Source organism: Lolium rigidum, chromosome 2 (genome assembly GCF_022539505.1).
Source record: "Lolium rigidum isolate FL_2022 chromosome 2, APGP_CSIRO_Lrig_0.1, whole genome shotgun sequence".
Taxonomy (NCBI): domain Eukaryota; kingdom Viridiplantae; phylum Streptophyta; class Magnoliopsida; order Poales; family Poaceae; genus Lolium; species Lolium rigidum.
This window is the reverse complement of record NC_061509.1, coordinates 88,573,137-88,585,417: the sequence shown is the minus strand read 5'-3', so window position 1 is coordinate 88,585,417 and position 12,281 is coordinate 88,573,137.

Below are 12,281 nucleotides of genomic sequence, written 5' to 3'. Positions count from 1 at the left end.
TATGAGAGCGCTGCTCAATAGATAAGTATAATCTGTTAGCTGTTCTCTGACCAAGAACGAAGTTTGCCATCACCAATTATGATTTCTTATGCACCTTTATTTGTGATTACCTTCTACTTGTTTCAAGTTGAATTATATGAGGAAGTTGTCTACTAGAATGTCTTGTGTGAATTGATATGATGCATCTTTTCCGTATTTTATTTATCGACTCTTCACTCCATAAACATGTGGTCTTGTTTACCGAGTTCAGTTTCGCTTGGGGACAAGCGAAGTCTAAGCTTGGGGGGAGTTGATACGTCCATTTTGCATCACTATTTTATATCATAATTTGTTGTTATTCATTGATATATTTCATATTTGGAGATGATACTTATGATATTTCATCTATTTTGCATGTTTCATGATTATTGGAGGATCGCGCATCGGAGTCATGATTCTGCTGGAAAAAGCGCCGTCAGAATGCAATATTTCGGAAGATCAACACTTGACGGAAATTATATGAAAAATCCTATTTTTCCAGAAGACGAAAGGAGCCAGAATGGGGAGCCGAGGAGGGCCGACGTGGGCCCACCTCATAGGCCGGCGCGGGCCAGGCCTTGGCCGCGCCGCCTTGTGAGGAGGGGGCCCACTGCCCCCTCTAGCCTCCTTTTCTTCGCGTACATCTTCGTCCCGAAAACCTAAGCTCTAAAGGATAGTCGCGAATAGTCACAGCCGCCTCTGTGGGGCGGAGAACACCAGAGAGAAAAGAGCTCTCCGGCAGGCTTAAATCCGCCGGGGAAATTCCCTCCCGTAGGGGGAAATCGACGCCATCGTCACCGTCATCGAGCTGGACATCATCTCCATCATCATCATCATCATCATCATCATCATCATCATCACCGCCATCTCCACCGCTGCACCTCGTCACCGCTGTAACAATTTGGGTTTGATCTTGATTGTTTGATAGGGGAAACTCTCCCGGTGTTGATTTCTACTTGTTATTGATGCTATTGAGTGAAACTATTGAACCAAGGTTTATGTTCAGATTGTTATTCATCATCATATCACCTCTGATCATGTTCCATATGATGTCTCGTGAGTAGTTCGTTTAGTTCTTGAGGACATGGGTGAAGTCTAAATGTTAGTAGTGAATTATGTTGGTTAGTATTCAATGTTGTGATATTTAAGTTGTGGTGTTATTCTTCTAGTGGTGTCATGTGAACGTCGACTACATGATACTTCACCATTTATGGGCCTAGGGGAATGCATCTTGTATTCGTTTGCCAATTGCGGGGTTGCCGGAGTGACAGAAACCTAAACCCCGTTGGTATATCGATGCAGGAGGGATAGCAGGATCTCAGAGTTTAAGGCTGTGGTTAGATTTATCTTAATTACTTTCTTGTAGTTGCGGATGCTTGCAAGGGGTATAATCACAAGTAGTCCTAGGAAGGGCGGTACATTAGCATAGGTTCACCCACACAACACTTATCAAAACAATGAAGGTTAATCAGCTATATGAAGCGAAAGCACTAGACTAAATTCCCGTGTGTCCTCAAGAACGTTTGGTCATTATAAGTAAACAAACCGGCTTGTCCTTTGTGCTAAAAAGGATTGGGCCACTCGCTGCAATTATTTCTCTCGCACTTTACTTACTTGTACTTTATTCATCTGCTATACTAAAACCCCCTGAACACTTGTTTGTGAGCATTTACAGGGAATCCTTCATCGAAACTGCTTGTCAACCCCTTCTGCTCCTCGTTGGGTTCGACACTCTTATTTATCGAAAGTACTACGATACACCCCCTATACTTGTGGGTCATCACGCACCAGGGAAACATGCGCCACAAAAACTTGGTGGGGCCCACACCCTGTCACCCCCAATCATTGGTTTTACTTTTTCTATGGCGCACTGACCCAAGTGCGCCACAGAAATACGTTATTCTGTGGCGCAGCACCGCGGTGCACCACAAAAATAAGGTATTCTGTGGCGCACTGTGCCTGGTGTGCCACACAAATAAGGTATTCTGTGGCGCACTTTGCTCGGTGCGCCACAGAATTAACGAACCAGATATACAAAAGTGAGCCAACCTCCCACCTACCACACTACCCAAGCCATTCTTCTTCCTCCATCTAGCTCGTCCCCCCTTATCTCTCATACCATTTTGGCTATACTTTTCACTTGCTTGGGTATTTATTGCACTTACTTTGGTTGGTACATAATTGGAGTTGAGGAGAAGGCTCTCCATACTCTCTCCTCCTCTCGAACTCATCGATCGCGGTCTCGTCTCGGTATCGAATCAACAAGGTGAGTAGTTGGAGGAGACATACATATGCTTGGAGGAGACATGCATATGCTTGTAGATCTCGTGTGGCTGTCGTGTGTATGGATGCTTGTTGCAGGTGATCGAAGCGCTTGTGTGTGTGTGTGTCGGTGTGGTGCACGGATGTTTGCCGAAATGTTGATTCATTTCCGTTTCGGCAAACTTTTGCACTACCCATATGTCCTACCTTGAGGAGAGGTCATGCCGAATTTTTCCGCTCCATGTAATACCTTGAGGAGAGGTACGGCCCATGCATGTGTGTGCATGTGTTGCGGTTCTAATTTCCTGTTCTATGTATACCATTTGCGGGCAAGCATGGTCCTCTCGATGAGTTCCGCTCGAATCTCTAGATACAAGATAGACGCGAAGGAGGACATGATTCGGAACAATACGCGCCAGATAAGATGTCCGTGTCGATCATGCAAACTCGAGCGCTGGATCAACCCTGATTCCGGACAACTGGAGGAGCACCAGCTGAGGCGCGGTTTCATGCAAGACAACCAGGCGCGGCCGGCCCCATCAAATGGAGTGCATGAAGACCATGTCGAGCGAGATGACTATCATCATGAAGAAGACTATCATCATGTCGACGGGGACTATCATCATGAAGAAGAAGTCGGCGGAGAAGATCATCATGAAGAAGAAGATGCCGGCGGAGAAGATCATCATGATGAAGAAGAAGATTCCGGCGCGACCCCGCTAATTTTGGCCTTGCGGGACTTTCATGTTCAAGATCTGCTCCTCCAGGAGACGAGCAACGATAGAGTTGCAGCTAGAGAGAGAGCCAAGCTGTAGCAAATGGAGAAAGACGGGATGACTCCGATCTTTCCTGGGTGCCGTCCGCAGGATACGCGCTTGCATGTAACGCTTGATTACCTGCAGATGAAGACGTAGAACAAGTGGACCGATTCCAGCTTCAGCAAGAACTTGAAATTCTGGCACGATCGTCTCCCGGAGGGGAACACATTCCCAAGTAGCATCGAGGAGGCCAAGAAAGTCGTGTACCCCCTTGACCTACCGCGCGAAAAATACCACGCCTGCATTAATGATTGTGTGATTTATAGGTGCGAGTACAAGCACAGAACCACATGTCCGGTGTGCGGCCACGGACGGTACAAGGTTGGGAACAAGAAGGTACCTCGAAAAGTGGTATGGTACTTTCCTATCACTCCCCGTCCGCAGCGGTATTTCGTGGACCCTAAGGAAGCAAAGCTCATGCAATGGCACGCGGAAAGGCAGAAGCCCGAAGAAGATCCGGAGATGGGCTATATGCTGACACACCCTTCAGACGCTGGACAGTGGGAAGCATTGGACATCGCCTTCCCTGCTAGGTTCGGGGGCGACGCAAGGAACATCAGGCTGGGTATGAGCACCGATGGACTCAATCCGTTCGGCACCCAGAGTAGCACGCATAGCACCTGGTCTGTGTTTGTATGGCCTTACAACCTACCCCCCTGGCTGTGCACCAAGCAAAGGTACATACACCTGAGTATTCTCATTCAGGGGCCGAAACAACCAGGTGTCGACATGCATTTGTATCTCGGGCTGCTAAAAGAGGAGTTAGACACGTTGTGGAAGACGCCACCCCGTACGTGGGACGCCTACACTAGAACTTATTTCGATATGAGAGCCACGTTGATCACGACGGTCACGGACTATCCTGGTTACGCATATGTATCTGCCCAGGTCGGCCACGGATTCAACGGCTATGTGAAGTGCATGGACGAGACCCCGCATCTACAGCTACCAAGGGATCCTGGGTCCTCGAAAACCGTGTATCCAGGTGCTCGAAGGTGGCTTCGCTTGGATCACCCGTGGAGAAAACGCGGTGACCTGTTCAATGGTAAAGATGAGCCCGATGGACCCCCACGCCCGAGGAGCGGTGCAGAAATCGATGATCTTCTGAAAAATTGGAAGGAGTGCCCAGCGCTGGGAAAGAAGCGACCGAAGCCAGAGCCGCTGCTCGGTGTATGGAAAGTGAGGTCTGTTTTCCACGACTTGGAGTACTGGAAGGTCCTCCACACGCCCCACAGCCTCGATGTCATGCACATTACGAAGAACGTTACCGAGAGTCTGCTTGGCACTCTTTGCAACTCAGAAAAGTCCAAGGATGGACCAAAAGCAAGATACGATCTGAAACATTTTGGCATCAGGAAAGATCTTCAAGCCCCCGATACTGACGACGGCGATGATGATGATGATGATGATCAGACGGAAGGGACTCAACGTCTCCGCAAAAGGGCTAAGAAGAACGCGGTGCTGCTTCCCGCTGCCTGCTTCACAACGAGTCCGGAGGAGCTCAAGCAGTTTTTCAGGTGCCTCCTAGGAGTGAAAGTTCCTCACGGTTACTCGGGGAATATAAGCAGATATCTGGACGTAGCGAAGAAGAGGTTCACCGGGATGAAGTATCACGATTGCCACGTGCTCATGACGCAGATACTTCCCGTTGCGATCCGAGGCATAATGGACGAGCACGTCCGTGATACGCTGTTTGGCCTTTGCAACTTTTTTGACGTTATCACCAGGAAGTCGATCGGCGTGAGGCAGCTCAAGATGCTACAGGATGAGATCGTGGTGATACTATGTGAGCTCAAGATTTACTTCCCGCCCGCATTTTGTGATATATGCGTCCATCTCCTTCTCCATGTCGTTGAAGACATCAAGCAGCTCGGCCCGACGTTCCTCCACAACATGATGCCTTTCGAAAGGCAGAACGGTGTCATGAAAGGATACGTTCGCAATAGGGCCCGTCCAGACGCAAGCATGGCCAAGGGGTTTCTAACCTACGAGTGCATCTCCTTTTGCCAGAATTATCTAAGCACCGAGGACGACGAGGATCATGTTGGTCTACCCCCCAGGACGCACCTCGGTAGGCTCGCTGGAGTCGGTCACCGCGAGGGCTACCGCTCAGTCCATGTCTGCATTGCCAATCGACGCGACGACTTTGACAGGGCTCACCGGGTCGCGCTACAACACTTAAAACTGATCGAACCTTTCGTGCAAGAGCACAAAAGCATGATCGAGCAGAATTACATCGATATGGGCCGGCCGAGGAAGATGGGAGACGTAACCAAAGAGCACAACTCCAGCTTCACGAGTTGGTTCAAGCAAACTCAACTGGTTGAAGCACAGAGAAAAAGGCCTTCTACCGAAGATGAAAAACTCATATACACCTTATCACAGGGCCCCGGGCATAACGTAAGGACCTATCAGGGGTACGACATCAACGGTTACAGATTCTACACCGAGGAAAAGGACAGAAATAGTGAAAATCAAAACTCAGGAGTAACTATGCTGTCATACGCCGATGACGAGACTAAATGTCAAGGAATTTTTTTTGGAAGGATCGAGGAGATATGGGAGCTCAATTACTATGGAGAGATGGTGCCAATGTTTCGTGTGAGATGGGCCAAGAAGGTCGAAAAAGAAGGCCGATATTTCACCACCATGGTTATACCCGATGCAAAATCGAAGAACGCATCCGCGAAAAATGAGCCATGGGTACTCGGTAGCCAAGTTGACCAATGCTTCTTCATCACCGATCCGTCGAGGCCTAGCCGTGTTGTCGTGAGGAGGGGCAAGAGGAGCATCATAGGAATGCAAGGAGACGCCAACAAGGAAGACTTGGACAAGAACGGTGACCCAAAGATCGAGGAGGAGTTCGACAAGCACTTCGACATGCCTACTACTAGTAAAGTAAGAAGGAAGACCTCCCTACCCTCTAAAGGTTGTCCGTTCACGCGAAGAAATCTCAAGGTGGCCAGCATAAAGTATTCAACCGCCAACAACCGAAAGGGCAAGAAGATTGCAAAGAGACGCTAGAGCTCGAAGCCGGGACAAAGAAGATCTTTTTTTGGTCTATAACATGTGTGTGAGTGTGTGTGTTAGACAAGTACATGCATGTGTGTGTGAGAGAAACAAGAACATGTTTGTATGAGACAAGTAATTTATAAATAATTTTGTGTTATTTATTGAAATGTAACTAAAATATGAAAAAAATGAAGAAAAATTGTGTGGCAGCCAGGGTTTGAACCTGGCTACTAATGGGCTAACATTGGCCTTAACCACTAGGCTAGTGCTAAGTATCTGTCAGGACACACCAGTAACCCGTTTTGTTTTGCTAAGTGTCTAACTTCTGTGGCACAGTACAATTTTGCCAATTCAGTGTTTGTTCAGTGTTTCTTCTTCTCTGGTTCTTCACCAAAATAATGCAGTGGATGATGCTTTCATGAATAAAGTGGCTAATTTATGCAGTGGCTAATTTAGTTAAGTGGCTAATTTATGCAGTGGCTAATTTTATCATTGATATAACAAAAATGGTGTATGATCCATTTGATCACCATCAGTGCCATGTTTGGATAATCTTAAAGTAGTGTGAGATTTAGTCCAATGAGTCCAATGCAATGCCATTGCCTAGGTAATTTAGTAAAATGCAATGCCACTGCCTAGTTAATTTAATCCAATGCAATGTTACTGCCTAGTTGACATGCTACTGCCTAGTGTTCAATAGAAAATGGAGCACAATTTAGAAAATGTTGCTAAGTTGGCAGTAGCAAATGAACTAATGTAAAGTAGAGATAAAAGCTACTGCCTACTATTTTAATGAACAAGCTACTGCCTACTCAGGTAATTAAAATGCAATACCCATGAAGTCGTTCATAAAAATTGGTTGCAAATGGTTCATATATAAAAATTGCTAGGAGATGGTTTGAATTGGCAGATGCTTTATTGCAGTATGCTTGTCCATTATATTGGTAGTTTGATATATAAAAATGAAAATGATTAGCTATTGGTTTCAAGATAATAATGCTACTAGTACATGAAATGCTACTGTTTGAATTCATTTATGAAATGATCATGCTCATGCTCCCTGGTTGGAAGATGAGAATGCATAGATGGTTTTAGTTCACCTCTGGCCACCTCTTCCCTAGCAAGAATATTCCTCTGCCTATCAATATGACAGAATTTGTAGAATATTCCTGAACCAAAAATGCCTCTGTCTAGCAAGAACCATCAGTACATTGTCTCTGATCCTGACCAAATATGACAGATTTTGAAGAATATTCCTGAACCAAAAATGGACAGTCTCTCCTGACCCATTTTGGGGAATATTCCCAATGGCTTGTCTCTGACCCATTTTGGAGAATATTCTCCCTCTTGTGGATTGACATCACAATTCAAAAAAAGAAACTGATGGCATTGTCCTATGTAACACAACTGTTCAGCTTGTGTTCTCATACCCTCTGTGCATGCCCTCCATCCTATATAAATGCCTAGTGTAGTGAACCAGAAAACCACACCAAACATGGACAACCTGTCCTGGAGTGCAAAGAGGAGGAGCACTGGCTCCAGTGGTGCCTCTGGCTCTAGGGATGCCTCTCTTTCCAAGAATTTTCTATGGGTAGGGCAGACAAGGAGTTGCTAGTGTATCATAGGAGAAGTGTGCAAGAGAGGGAAGCATCGCGCCGAGGTTCAGGGAAGAAGAAGCAGCAGATGGCTTGAACCAGCTAGGTGTACGTGTTCACATACACTACACAAGTTCTCCCAGTTCCAAAATCCAGACCTAAGCCCATTCCCAAACTGAAAAAGTATAAGCATCAGTTGAGGGAAGGAGGACCCACAGAGGTGTTGCCCTACTATGTAGAACCAAATCTTGAAGAAAAGGTTAAAGCTGGAGTTATCTTGTGCTGGCTGAGGAAGGGCATGAAAAAAATCAAAGATTTGGTATCCTAGTTTGTTGTAGTTTGTTGTAGTTTCAGCCATCTAGTTTTAGTGTGTCCTAGTTTGTCTGAATAATTATGTAATGTAAGGGTTGATGTAATGCTTCCATGCAATGATGAATAAAAGGGTTTATGTAATGCTTCTATGCAGGTGCTAGGAAATAAATGATGCTCATGGTCACATGTTGGCAGTAGCTACTGGTTGGCTTGGTCTATAAGCTTGTATGCTTGTTTATGCTCTATAACCAAGTTGCATAGCTGCTGGTTATGAAGAAGCATATAATGCTACTAGTACATGAAATGCTACTTGTTTGAATTCATTTATGAAATGATCATGCTCATGCTCATGCTCATTATCTTGTATATGCTTTTGTGCAGTTCTCTATATGCTGTACCAATGCTACTGCCCATATATAATGAATTCATGTTAGTTAAAAACTTGAAGTGCAGTTCTCTGGTTTGAAGTGCTAGCTTTCATAATGTTTTTAATGTACTCTGGTTTTTGTAGTGATCCAGGTTGTGTAGTGCTCCAGGTTGTAGTGCTCCAGGTTGTAGTGCTCCAGGATTTTTGTAGTGCTCCAGGTTGTAGTGCTCTAGGTTAAAAAATATGCTGAAATAGATGCTCTAGGTTAAGAAGGCCATTGTTGTTGTACTGCTCCAGGTTAAAAAAAATATGCTGAAATAGATGCTCCAGGTTTATGTTGGCTTTTGTTTGATGTATTGTAGATGGGCAACTTTGTAAGGTGGATATATGGTGGATATGTTGGATATATGGTGTATATGGTGGATATTTTTGCAGGGATTTCATTGAGTTGCCCATTTCTCCCGAAGCGTTGATTAACTTCCGTTTCGGTTGAGAAATTGGCACTCCTACATAGAAAAATTAGCAAAGGTCATGCCGAATTTTTTTGTTGACTTTTGTACTAACTTTTTGCCTATTTTTAATGAAGTGCAAATAAACATGTCGGGCAGCACTTCTGAGCCCAGGAGCCAGAACGAAGAAGCGAGAGAGGCCAACAAGGACTTCTGGGTGGGCTACGAGCGGCCCCGGAAGGCCGCCGCCGAGTCGACCGGCGATGAGGAAGAGCGCCGGGACGCCGCCTCCGAGGGAGAGGGCCGGTGTCGTCGTGGTGAACAGACAGATGCCATAGGATGGCTTAAGTTGGGGCCGAATGGGCACTAGAGGATTCGGGGGAGGGTTTTCGATTAGATAGGACGGACTTCCGGATGGTTTCCTCAAGAACTCAGCCAAAGGCAAAGGTAGAAGAAGAAACACACAAGGAAGAACTCTGCTCTAGATCTTTCTCTTCATTTATTTCAACAGGATACAGGTTTGAGCATACAAGGTTTCTCTCTAGATCGATCGTCCCGTGTACGGGTGTGCCCCCTCTCCTTATATAGGGGAGAGGGTGGCTTACATAGGAAGAAACCCTAATGGCATCTTTGACTAGACAAACTACTTTACAAAGTTACTTTAATCATAGATGACGCCGGGGTCTTCTTTAATCAGGGAGCCTGACGTCCTCCGGCTTCTTTCAGCGTCACCCTCTTCTTTATCGTCAGGGCTTCGTTTAAAGCTACTTTGCTTAGCTCATCCTTGTCCTCTAGCTCTGGAGAGAATCTTTGACCAGTCCTGCCGACGTGCTACAGTGCACTTCTTACCGGTAGCCCGGTGTCTTCTTTACCTAGTTCCGGTATACCCCTCTTGGGGATACCGGCTTAGCTTTTCTTAGCCAAACACTTAACTTCGTGCTACGGTATAAACATTAAATCGGTATCTTGATGGCTCAAACCATCCGGTTTGGCATGCCTTTGGCATACCGGGTGTCATCCCCCCAACATTAGTCCCCGAAGCTGGTATAGTCCGGTGGATTTTATCCAAGAGACCATGCCAGGTTCCCATATCTTAAGGTACCGGTTTAATCTTTCCGGTGGTCAGTTTTTAGATCTTCCGGCATCTTTGCCGGACTCACCTCTTCTTCCTTCGCAAGGTATTCTCCGGTATCTTATCCTCCGGTATCTTAGACATTAACTCTCTCCTCGGCGAAGTCGAGAATTTCTCGGGTACAGTGCCTGTCAGTGACATGCGCACTGTACCTGACGCGCCGGTGTCGGGGTCACTTCCTTCGGCTTCGCGCCACAGATTATGGCACCACACCGGATCCCCGCTGCCGTACCGGATCCGTGCGGCTTCCCTGTGGCATTCTATTTTCCGCGCGTGTATCCTCGTGCCACGTGGTGGCCCACGAAGCGAACCGCCGCGGCCCAGCGGTTTCCAGCCCATTATCTCTTCTTCCTATATAAGGGGAAACGGCTCCTTCTTCCTCCTTTCTTCGCATTCTCAAATCCCTCGCGCGCGCAGAGCTCCTTGCCCTCTTGCGCCCTCGCCGCTTCCGTTCGTCGCCAGAGCTTCGCCGCCCGGCGAACTTCCGCTCTGCCTCCGCCGAGCTTCGCCAAGCTCTGCTGCGCGGAGATTCGCCGCAGCACATCTGCCGCCGCCGCTCCGCTCGTGCTCCGGCGAACTCTTCTCTGCTTCCTCATCGCCAGCCTTCCTCAGCCGCTACGAGCTCGCCGCACCACCGGCGACCCTCGTCCTCAGCATCTCCGTCGCCTCAGGTTAGGCTCGATGCGCACTTACATCTCTCTTCTTTGCTGTTCAGATCTTGGGCCGATAGGATATTTACTTCCTATTTTCTTTTGCTTTTCCTATTACTCGTAGATCTTCGCGCAAGGGTAGATTTTGGGGAATCAGTTTTTTTGGGTAGATTCATATGTCTAGTGAAGAGTCTCTTTCCGAGTCACCCTCCAGTAGCCACCGGAGCGAAGCATCCGACGGACTCACAGCAGATCTTGCCCGGATGGAAGCCGATACCGGCAAAGATCAAGAGGCCGGCAGCTCTAGCCAAGCCCCCGGAAAAGATCTATCCGGTATCACACGCAGAGCCTGGAAAGGCTCCGACGTCACACAGCATGAGATTGACTGGCTCTACCGGTCCAGAAGGATACCGGAAGGAGTATCCTGCCGGCTTCCCCGTGACGAGATCGAACCGGTACTCGAACCCGGTGAGTTCGTAGTCTTCCTTGCTCATTTCGAGCGTGGCTTCGGCCTTCCTGCCTCTGACTTCTTTCGCCAAATCTTAGATTATTACCAACTCCAGCCTCACCACCTTCCCGGCAATGCTGTTTTTTATCTTTCTTGCTTTGCTACTTTCATGGAGGGATACATCGGCATCCGTCCCACTCGCGAGACTTTTGCTCGCTTCTTTTCTCTCCGGATTAACTCCGTTCAGGGCAAGGACATTCCTAAGCCCAAAACCCCCGTACAATGCGGGTCTTGTATCATCGGCTCCCGCCAAGGGAGCCCCTTCTTTAAATTCTCCGGTCTCGAGTCATGCCGGTTATGGCAAGGGACTTTCTTCTATGTGAAGAATAACGGCGCCCCAGATCTCATCAATCTTCCGGCTTTCAACCCGGCGCCGCCCACTAAGGTCAACTGGGGCTACTTCCCTGGGACGAATCACATTGAGACGAACCGGGTCGTACGCTTCATGGAGAAGCTGAGGAAAGAAACCAACATCTGCTCTGACGACATCATCCGCACCTTCATCTCACGCCGGGTGCTTCCTCTTAACCGTCGGGCTCATAAAATAAGCGAGATGTACGGTCCTGGCGATCCTACTAAGATCACCGGCCTCCCTCTAAGCAAAAAGGACATAGTCCTCAAGGCTAAGCAGATCCGCAGCACCGCCATGCCGGATGATTGGGAGTGGGGCTTCCTGCCTCTCAGCTCCACCAACCCTCCAACTGATGAAGTAAGTGATTGTGCGACCCGGGTTGTTGTACCGGTAACTTTTACGTTGTGGCTAACTGACTTTCCATTTGTTTTCAGGCCAAAGACCGCTTCCCTCGCATCGAAGCGGAGCGGCGAGGGCCCTACCGGAAGCGTCCTCTGGACAAGGTTGATCCGGATCCTTTTATCCATTGGATGGACCTCAAGATGGGCCGCATCCACACCTCGCGCCCCGGTAACCTCTCGACTGAAGCTCCCGGTTCTAGTGACGATCTCACTGTGCTTGAGGTAGCTTCCTCTTCTGGCCTCTTATGCTTTACTGTTATTTCTCCTCTGTAGATGCTCCCTCAGCTAGCACCCAACCACAGGTTCATGAGCATGCGGCTCCTTTGCAGGCCGAGGTCGGCCGCGAGCTCCTGGAGAAACTCGTCCCCCAGGGCAAGAAGAACAAGGCCCCGGCACCTGATGCCG